The sequence below is a fragment of the Benincasa hispida genome, unplaced genomic scaffold (assembly GCF_027475165.1).
Source record: "Benincasa hispida cultivar pf3 unplaced genomic scaffold, pf3_genome.v1.1 HicScf384, whole genome shotgun sequence".
Classification (NCBI taxonomy): domain Eukaryota; kingdom Viridiplantae; phylum Streptophyta; class Magnoliopsida; order Cucurbitales; family Cucurbitaceae; genus Benincasa; species Benincasa hispida.
In genome coordinates, this window is record NW_028326475.1 from 16,831 (window position 1) to 28,000 (window position 11,170).

At 34.4% G+C, this 11,170-nt stretch overlaps 1 pseudogene; it reads left to right on the forward strand.

Moving 5' to 3' along the window:
- The first annotated feature begins 7,086 nt into the window (after window positions 1–7,086).
- On the forward strand, window positions 7,087–8,309 carry LOC150030264 (uncharacterized; annotated as a pseudogene).
- The last annotated feature ends 2,861 nt before the right edge of the window (window positions 8,310–11,170 follow it).

The following is an 11,170-nucleotide window of genomic DNA, read 5'->3' on the forward strand; positions in this document are numbered from 1 at the left end:
GACATACAAGTGGATCATGTTTAAGTAATAACCTAAATAGTCTGTAGTATATGGATAAGTTTGGTACCTTCTCCTGGTGAAACTACGGATACAACCCACTTTTAAATGATTATAATAGTTGTAAAGTATTACAAACGATGTGACCCTAATCGTTCATATTGAGACATGTGAGTGGGAGTATCCGATACAAAAAGTTCGTATAAGACTAGACTAAAATGATTAGTCTTTCTTTATAACGTCGTTACTTTAAGAGATTAACATTTAAATAGGATGATCATAGGTAACTCGACCAATCCTGAATGAGTTGTGAACTTCTATCTATGAGGGCGATCAATATTTGATCTATATGGGTGAGAGTCGCCAGATTCGTCGACTCAATAAGTATACCATTTTGGGAATTTGTCTGAGTAGGGAGCTGTCACACCCCTTCTCAGATTACCCTCCTAATCTGGAAAGAGATGTGACGGTAGCAATTACTAGCCCTACTGCCAGCACTTACCACCTAAGCCTTCTAACCTAAACACCAACCTGTTAAAACATTATTAATGTACGCATTCAGCATGCCTCCATAAGGTTCTACATAAGTTTATATAATCACATGCAAATAGTCATGATACAACATCTACAGGTAAAATATTTACAATTGTACCCAAACATCACTAACAAAGTCCTAGTCCTTCTCAAAACATGTGTACATAGACAGATCATCAATCTAAGTTTTTCTTGACAAGCCGGGCCTTTCAGTGGCAAGCAGCAGCAAGATCAACCTTGAGGAATCTGACCGCTACCTAGAAAAGGAAAACATAGAAAATCTGTGAGCTAGTAGCCTAGTGGTGACTATAGAATCATATTACACCATGCATTACATCACTATAAACATGTAAATATACCGATGAGCATCTCAAGAAACTTCCTCTAAACATAAACATTGATAACTACTCTTAAACATCATTAAACATCATTATTCCTTAGTTGAGAATGAGCATACATCGCTCTAGCTCCCAACGTCTATTACTGGCCAAAAGACTCATACTTCAACCTCCCTTTGCTGGTATATAGCCTAGGAGATCCATACTTCGGCCTCTCATTCAGAACTACCTACATGCACGTAGAGTTTTCTAAGTACCGTCAACACCTTAGGTACTATTACCCAGATACCTTCTCCGTGTCCTTCAGTACCGGGTTATTTCCTAGCATCAAATTAAGTTTCATTGCATGCCATTTACACAAAGACTCATTCCATCATAGCCTTCCTCCAGAACACATGCTTCAACATAGGAACTTAACTTTTGTAATGAATTTACAACATACCTTGTCATGCGTTAAAACATATACAACCTGGAGAAGATACGCTGCTATTCATTAAACATTTGTTGCTTGAGGAAGTAAAAATTCATCATCAACATCATTGTAACTTACATGGTCTTTTATGCATAAGTATTAAAAGAATTAAGTTCATTTTAGCCACTCACAGCTTGTCGAGGCTCTTAAGGGTTTATATGACTCTCATAGCTCTTCTTGACCTGAAAGGACATAATTCCCAATTATATTCCTTAGAATTCTCAGCAAAATACCTCAGATAGTTCGTTTACTAATGAAACTTTTATCAACAAAATCAGCATTACTAGTGAGATGATCATCATGAGCGAGATCACCCTCATGAGCGAGATTTACCATTCTCAGCGAGATTTGACATTTTCCAGCGAGATTCAGTGTAAAACCGGCGAGTTTGGCACTTCCAGCAAGATTCAGTGCAAAACCAACGAGATTTGGCACTTTCAGCGAGATTCGCCTCTCGCTCATTTTCCTATCTCACTCTCACTCTCGCTCACTATAGTGAGCTGCCTGCTTAATCTTCCTAAGCAGTTGCTTGTTTATGCACAAATTTCCTATTTTAATTTTAAAAATTCATAACTCAAAATCCAGGACTCTTTTTAAGAAACTTCATCCTACAAACTTGTTTAGAATTGAGTTAACTTTCTTAACTTAAAATATCAACTGCAATTCCTTGTAGTTTGGCCTGGAGCTTCCAATCTTTACTTTAGGCCCTGATTAATCCGAGAATCTACCTCTTCTATAAATTCTTCACTTTTTGTTCTTCTTCTTCTAAGATCTTTCTCCGACAAAACAACCTCGAAAACTAGATTCTCTCATCTTTCAAATGTCATCGATCTCAATTAATTTTCTCATATCATTTGCCAAAACCGAGCTTCTGAAATTTCGCTTTCTTTTATTCTTCCTGCCGCCTCCCATGTTCAATAGTCAAGCCGCCACCTCATCCCGGACTTAGTGTTTCCGGCCACTTCCAATTAGTGAGCTCCTTCAATTAATTTGTTTTTCCTTCCCTTCCTTCATAACCCCTGTAAGTAACCATGGATCTCCACTTATCAAATAATTAATATAACATTCCTTTGGCTAAACATGCTTATATAGGAAACTTAGAGTTCAGGGTTTACAAGAGCTAGGAAAACCATAATACAAGATGGAATTCACTCCTTCCTGTCTTTAGGGGAAGTAGATGAATTGCTCCCTTAATAGCTTATTCCACGTCTTGAACAATAAGGCCTCGCCCTCTCACTGGCCCGGATGGGATTAGTTTATAGTTAGACTATAAATAATTTTTTCATTAGAGAGATCAATAATACTTAAGGAGTTAGATGTAACTACAGGAGTAAAACAGTAATTTGACCCAACTGTAGTTATGAGCAATTCATGAAGGGTTGATTTACTGTTGATTTGGTTATATCCATTGACACATAAATATATGTACAGTGTAAAGAGTGCTAATTAGTTTAAAGGCAACATGCAGTTTTGGTCCCTAAGGTTTGAGCTTAATGTTTGTTTGGTTCTCGAAATTTCAAAATGAACATTTAAGTCCCTAAGGTTTGTAAAATACTTCTAGATGGTCCCTTAGTTAATTTGATCATTAATTGACCAATAGAATAGTGACATGACATGTTGAGTGGGCAAAATTTAAATCAGGCGGCTATCTATACGAGTTTTTATTATTATTATTTTATGTGAAAGGGGGATTTTTCTCTTTTCTTGTTTCTCTCCTCTCTTCCCTTTTTCCTCTCCTTCCATGTAATCCCTTCCGTTTCTCTTCCGGCCAGCCCCTCCCCATTCCCATCACTACTTCTACAACTCCGTTAACGCCTCTACAACTCCATCAACCCTTTGTCAGCATCTCTTACGCTAATCTCTCCTACAAAATCAATGTCAGCAATTAACTTCTGCCTCATCTCCGCTCCAAATTTCAGAATCTCAAAACTTTCCAATCCGTTGACGTCGCCAATCCCACTTTAATCCCAATCAATCTCTCCGTCGACGTTGATGTCATTTTCTCCATCTTCTGCAAGTGCCTTAATCCCACCCAACTCCAAAATCACATTAATTTCATGGCCTCTTAGATGATTCAGCCCACCAATATTCTGTCCTTCATAGCTTTAAGGTCTGCTGTACATACATTGAAAGTCACAACCGCGAATTGGCCAAACCCGCAGTCATTATTTGAAACAATTTTCATCTTGGTGAATCTTCTTCCCAGTTTGACGCAACCCATTGTGTTGCCGCCATCTCCAAAGCAAGCGTGAAGAGACATGTGATCCAAAATTCATTCATGTAGAGACATGTGAGTGGGGGCATCCTATGCAATAAGTTTGTATAAGACCGAACCTCGTAAGAGACACTTTTCTTTATAACTGTTTATTGTTAAAATTGACTATCTCAAAACTCAATGACCTAGGGTAACTCGATCTTAATCCTGAGTTAACTATGAACTCCTGTTTATTCGGGACTATTCTTTGATCTGCATAGGTGAGAGTAGTCCAACAACACTGCTCAATCAGCCTCCCATTTTAGGATAAGACCGGATAGATAGCTAGGGACATAGCTTTGCAATATGGAATTCTCTCCTACCCGATTTAGGGTTAACAGATGGGTTGTTCTCTTGAGCGATGATGCCTTGGTTTGAACAATGAGGCATGAAAGGTTATGATTTATAAAGTGGACTATAAATCAATTGTTCAATAGAGGACCAGTGGGAGTTTAAGGAGTACGATGTATATACAAAGGTAAAACTGTAATCTTTGACCCAACTGTAAATACGAACAACCTGTGAAGGATTGACTTATCGATTATGGTTAAAATGGACAGAAATATATCTATAGTGAGGAGAGTGCAACTATCGAGCTATAGTGAAATGTCTTGGTAGTTAACGAATAGTAATTAATTTGGTTTAAAGAGTTTAACCAATTAATTACAAGTTGTTGGAACTCATGATCGGTAGGCCCATAAGATCACTCTACTAACTCATAATTTGGATTAGCAAATTGAGTAATCATGATAAGATTTGAAATTAGGGTTTAGAATTTGAAATGTTCAAATTCAATTAGGGTTTCTATCTATTGTATTCGATACAATTAAAATGTTTAATTTTATCGAAATTAAACGAAATTGGAAAAACGATTAATGTTTAAAATATGATTTAAATATTACTTGTATAATATTAATTTCATTATGATGAAATTGTTTATTTATTAATTTAATATTAGATTTAAATTAACAAGATTAATTAAAAGGTTTAATTAATTAATTTTATTTAAAAAATAATTAATTGAATTAATTTTATAAAATTAATAATTGAAATGAAATAAGTTTAATTTAAAAATCATTTCGGAAATCATTTTTTGAAATTAACAAACATTTTGAAAATAAAAAAAATCAAAATGGAGATTTCCAAAGTTGGAAATCTCCACTATGTTTTTAACCACCTTATTCATTCAACTCCATTTTCTCCATGAAATAGGACTTGCCTTCCTGCAAGCCATGAATTTGCATGGTGAAAGCTCTATAATTTGAAGTTCTGAGCTGAATAATGATTCAGGCTTACAAGAACTTTAAATAGAACTCTGCAGAAACCTCCAAACCCTCTTCATATCTTATATACATCCAGCTCAATTTAGTGTTTCCACCACACAATCCTTGCAAAAGAATAGTAGAGAAGATCTTGGTGGTTGTCTACTTGAAGATTGAAGCTCTTTCACGTGGAACTCAGCTAGACTTGAAGAGGATACTTCAATAAGGTATTGTGTTCAGCAAACCATTTTCTGTAAAAGTTACTTTGAAGCATGTTTTAAACTCAAATTAAGCATGATTAGAGTGTTTATTGATTCTATTTTTCCTCCGCTGCACGTTAATATATTCTAACATTAACATGCCACGTTATTTTTTGTTAGTCAAATAACAGTCAAATTAACTAAGTGGCTATTTAGAGGACCTTTAATATTAATATTGTTGTTTTCAAAACTTATTAGAGAAATATTGTTATTTTGAAACTTATTAGAGAAATATTGTTGTTTTGGGAGTTCAAGGCTAGAAGTCGAGGGTTGAGGATTCGATTAATGCAGAGGTCGAACATTGAGAACTCGACAAATAAAGAAAAACTTGGAAACAATATGTATATTAGGGTTGTCGAAGGTTGAAGTTTCGACATACATAATTTTGTGATGAGGATTTTGCTCTAGGAGGAAATCTTGGTATAGGTTATCGAAGGTTGAAGTTTCGACATACATATGTCAAAACTTCAACCCTCGACAATGAATATAAGTGGGTGAAGGCTCATGAAGGATCTCGCTTATGAGCGAAGGATCTCACTCATAATTGTCTTCACTTTATTTATTTTCCATAGAAATATATATATATATATATATATATATATATTTATTTATTTATACATGGCCAAATTTTCTTCACTTATTTTATTATCAAGTAAATTAAAAAAATGTGTGAGGTCCTATCACCATGCTGCCCCTGCTCCGATTCCCCTATGCGATTCCCTACATGCATTGACCGACTGTATGCATGCTCCCTCTGCCCGCCACTGATCCGATTCCCCTTTGTCATAGCCTTAATGCCTCTTCAACCATAGCCTTAATGCCTTTTCAACCACCCCAAACCCGTGGGTCGAGTGTTCAACACTCGACCTACATCCTTTTAAGCCTCATCCTCTTCATTTTTGCTCACTCACTCCCTCGATAGCTCATTGCCCTTGATTTTCTTCACTCCTGTCCCCTTGATTTGCTCACTGCCCCTTCATAACTCACTGCCCCCTCACTGCCTTTGAAAATAAGCCTTCGAAATCATCTTCCTCTCCTCCCATTTCCATTTATCTTCTTGTATTTCATTTAATAAAAATCATTCTCACACAACTACATTGGTTCGTTACTCTACTAAATTTTTATTTTTTAAGATTAATTATAAATTTTATTTTTTTTCTTATATTATTGTTTTTTATAGGTTCTAATTTGTTTTTATTTTTTGTAGTTGTTGTCAGATAACAAATAACAGGAAAAAAAAGTGAACGTTGTCACTTTGAAGGAAAAAAGAGAACTACCGTCGAATCTGTGAGTTGAACTTATGATATTTGAAAAGTTTAGTTTATTCTTATGATATTTGATTTATTTAGTATTAACTTTGATATTTATAGTGTTAAAATGTTTAGTTTATTGTAATGTTTAAGAAGTTGATATTTATAGTTTAATACAAAATTGTGATAGTTAACAAGTTTAGTATAGTTTCAAAAGTTTAATATGTAATATAGTTTGAAAATTTTAGTTTATTCATGAAAATTATAGTTGTTATATTTATTGTGATAATTTGATATTTTCTAGTATTAACTTTGAAAATATAGTTTAATTTTATTTGAAAAGTTTAATTTGTTGTTATTTTTAAAAATAGTTATAAAAAGTTTAATTTATTGCTATGTTTAAAAATAGTTATAAAAAGTTTAATTTATTGTTATATTTAAAAAGTTGATGTTCATAAAACTTAAAAAGTTTATGTTTATAAACTAAAAAATTTAATATTTTTTAATATATTTCTTATAAAAAGTATAATACAAAAAATTGATGTTTGTCTTTTTTTTTTTTTTTTTTTTTGAAAATGGCAAGCAAATGCTTGGGATTTTTGTTGTTTACAAATGGTAATATGATTGATGGTATTGATGGAGTTGAGTATGACCAACCACCAAGTGGGAGTTTTACCATAAATGTGAACAGTGGAATTGTATTTAAACAATTCATTCAAATGGTTGGGATGTTACTTAGTGTAGATATGGGAGCAAATCAGATAGAAATAATATATAGACATCCCAATCTAGAACCATCAGGATCAATAAGATATATGTCATTCCCTATTTTGAATGCACAAGCTATGAACTTGATGTTCTCAATGGCAATGCCAGTGCCAAATGTAGTGCATTTGTATGTAAATGTAAATATGATAGGGGTGGATCCTGATACATCATTTAACTAGTTTGAAGATCCAACTCAATGTATCGATCCTGATCCGGAGTTAGTTGCATCGCCATGTGATAATGAAGATATAGCGGCTAACAATCTGTACAGAGACTTCAGAACAGAAACGGATGACGAATTTGAAGAGTTGGATTTCGATGGTCGTGAACATGAGATGCTTTCAGATATATTCAATGGTTTGGATATGAATATATTGGATAGTATTCGGGAACATGACCCAATTGTAGCTCCTGTGGACGTTGACAATATGCAAATGTATAAAAGAATGATTTGTCAAGACAAGGAAATGCTACAACACGCGGTCAAATGTTTTGCTATAAAGTGTCACGTACCATACGAGGTTGTTGAATCTACACCGATGATTTGGACAATTCGATGTAAGAAGTGGGAGGAAGGTTGCAAGTGGAGACTTCGTGCAATAAAGAAAAAATCGCATGGCTTGTTCGAGATCACTAAGTATGATGAGCAACATACATGTTTTTATTCAAAACTAAGTCAAAGTCACGTGCAATTGGATTCATCAATGATTGCACTGGAATTCTGTGATGCCGTAAGAGAAAAACCATCTATCAGTGTGGCACAACTGCAGTCCGACATCAAATCAAAGTTTGGATATCATGTTCCTTACCATAGGGTATGGGAGGGAAAAAGAAAAGCGTTGGCTAAAGTGTTCGGTGATTGGGATGAGTCTTACAAATTGTTACCCAGGTGGTTATATATGGTTAAGCAGACCAATCCCGGAACACGTGTAGAGTGGAGAGTTAAAGAAACGTTTACTGAAGACCATGTTATCCTAACTTCTGTATTTTAGGAATTTGGTCCTTGTATAGAAGCTTTTAATAAATGTTGGCCGATAATTCAGATAGATAGTACACAATTGTACGGCAAATATAGAGGAAAATTGTTGATTGCTACATCAGTTGACTCGAACAGCCATCTTCTTCCACTTGCATTTGTCGTTGCTGATGAAGAGTCTGCAGACACATGGGGATGGTTCCTGAAACATCTAAGAGAAATTGTAACACACGAAGAGGTGTGTTTAATTTCAGATCGACATGCTGGTATAATCGCAACAGTGAACAACCCAGCAAATAGTTGAACGGAACCGAAATGTCACCATCGTTTCTACTTATAACATATCGTCAGCAACTTCAATAAAAAGTATAAATTTAATTCATTGAAAAATTATTTTTATCGTGTCGGGTGTCAGTTTCAAATTCGAAAGTTCAACAAAGCAATTAAAGATATCAAAGGAATAAATCGGAACTGTCTGAGTTTTTTTTACAACATTAGTTTAGAGCAATGGACTCAAGCACATGATGGAGGATTCAGAGTGGATGACGACAAATCTATCAGAGTGCATAAATGGAGTCCTCAAAGGAGCTCGAATGTTGCCTATAAATGCTCTTGCTCAGATAACATTCTTCAAATGCGTGAACTATTTCGAGAAAAGAAAAGAATAAATAAGGGATGCATTGGAGCGTCAAGATAAATACACTCGGTAATATTATTATTTTTATATATTTTTTATTAATAATTTATTTCAAACATATTTTATAATACTAAGTGGAGTAAAAATCCAGGTACACACACGATAAAATAAATAAATGGGTTGCACGATCTAGTAAACATGAAGTACAATCATACGATCGGTATGGAAGTGTGTTTCATGTGAAGACCGGATGTCATAGTCTCAATGCCAAATGAGGAAACGTTCAAATATTGAGGCTAAATAAGTCCTAACAGTACTGTTCATGTAACAAGTGGCAAGCATTCGGCATTTCATGCTCGCATTTTATGGCCGTTTGCTCACATTTTAACATGAACTACGAAGATTTTATTGAGGACTACTACAAATTTTCAACGTATACTGAATGTTACTCTCCTCAATTTCAACCTGTACCGCATGAAAATTACTGGATCATGCATCCTAATATGCCCGTTTTACATCCTGATCCATCGTTGTTGAGAAAACCTGGTAGACCAAAAAGTTCACGTTATCACAACGAGATAAATTTGACAGAACCAACCACTCGACAATGATATGGATTTTGTAATCAGTTAGGACATACTCGAAGGAAGTATCCTTCGTTACTAAGATGGGCTCCAGATAGTTAGGGATGGAAAAATAAATAATTTTTTTTATTATATATTCATTTTATTGTATATTCATTTTTTTATTATAATTTATTGTATATTCAATTTTTTTATTATAATTTATTGTATATTCAAATTTTTTATAATAATTTATTGTATATTCAATTTTTTTATTGTACTTAATAAAGTTTTACATTATTCTTTAACCTCACACTGCATATCCTGAGTGAATTTACCTTCACTTTTCTCTACTATTCCATTTACTTATTTCGCCTTTTTTTTAATTTACTTGATAATAAAATCAAGGTTGACTATATTTTTTTAGACTTATTCAATTATAATCAATTTTAATATATGCACTTTCATTAAACTTACTCAATTATAGTTATTAGTTGTAATAAAATTATGTTATTGTTGTTATTTTTTCATTAATGATTATTAGCTTTTTTTTTCATTGGTCATGTATATATATATATATATATTTCTATGGAAAGTAAATAAAGTGAAGACAATTATGAGCGAGATCCTCATGAGCGAGACGTACATTATTCTTTTAATTAAGTTGTACATTATTCTTTTAATTAAGTTGTACATTATTCTTCTAATTGAGAAACAAATATTTTTTTAATTGAGAAATAATTTTTTTTTTTTTTCAGATCATGGCTTTAAACCCAGGACCTGTTGATCTCGATGTTTTGTACGACCAGTCCATTCATCTATCATCTGTTGTATGGCGAGATCGTACTACTAGAGAAATATCTTGTAGGCGTCGAGAGGCAGTTCTCCAACGCACTATCCCATTCCACCCTCGAATACTACCGCTACTGCGCACATCTGGATTCTATGGGGTTGCCAGATTAAGATTTATTCGGTTGGACTAGCATCTGATCACAACCTTGGTCGAGAGATGGAGGCCCGAGATGCATACATTCCATATGTCTGTTGGAGAGTGCACTATCACTCTATAAGACATAGAAGTGTTGTTGGGGTTACCTGTTGACGATGAGCCGGTCACCGGAGTGATGTACGATGACTGGTTAGAAGTTTGTCAATTGTATCTCAGTGCGACCCCACCTACCGACAAGATTAAAGAATCGAGGTTAAGTTTAATATGGTTAGGAACACAATTTCGTGAGCTCACAGATGATGCAGACGAGGAAACCGTCATAAGATATGCGCGAGCATATATACTACAAATGATGGGTGGAAGTCTGTTTTTAGATAAATCAAGTCATTTTGTTCACTTGATGTTCCTGCCACTGTTAGCTAACCTCCATGATGCGGGGCGGTATTCGTGGGGTGGAGCATGCTTGGCATGGTTGTATAGACAACTATGCAAAGTAACAAGACCTGAGGTTCGAGAGATAGTTGGGCCTCTCATACTTTTGCAACTATGGGCTTGGGAGCGATTTCCAACAATGGCTCCACAACTACAACATGTTAATGACGCTCAGTTAGTTGGACGAGCCTACGGTTCTCGGTATGTTGTTTTAATTCAATTTAATTTTTATATCACTGATCTAGTTAATTTAAATTCTAAACTATCAATTTAAAAATTTAGGTGGAGAGATAAATTTTGTGTGACTAGGACAACCACACATGTAATCAGTCAGTATAGATACATGTTTGATATGCTTCAACCAAACAGGTACATTACACTGAACCTAATTGATTATTTTATACACATTTTTATTGTATTTGTCTTTAATATTCTCTAATATAATATTTTGTGTTTCAGGTTATTTGGGAGCCGTACA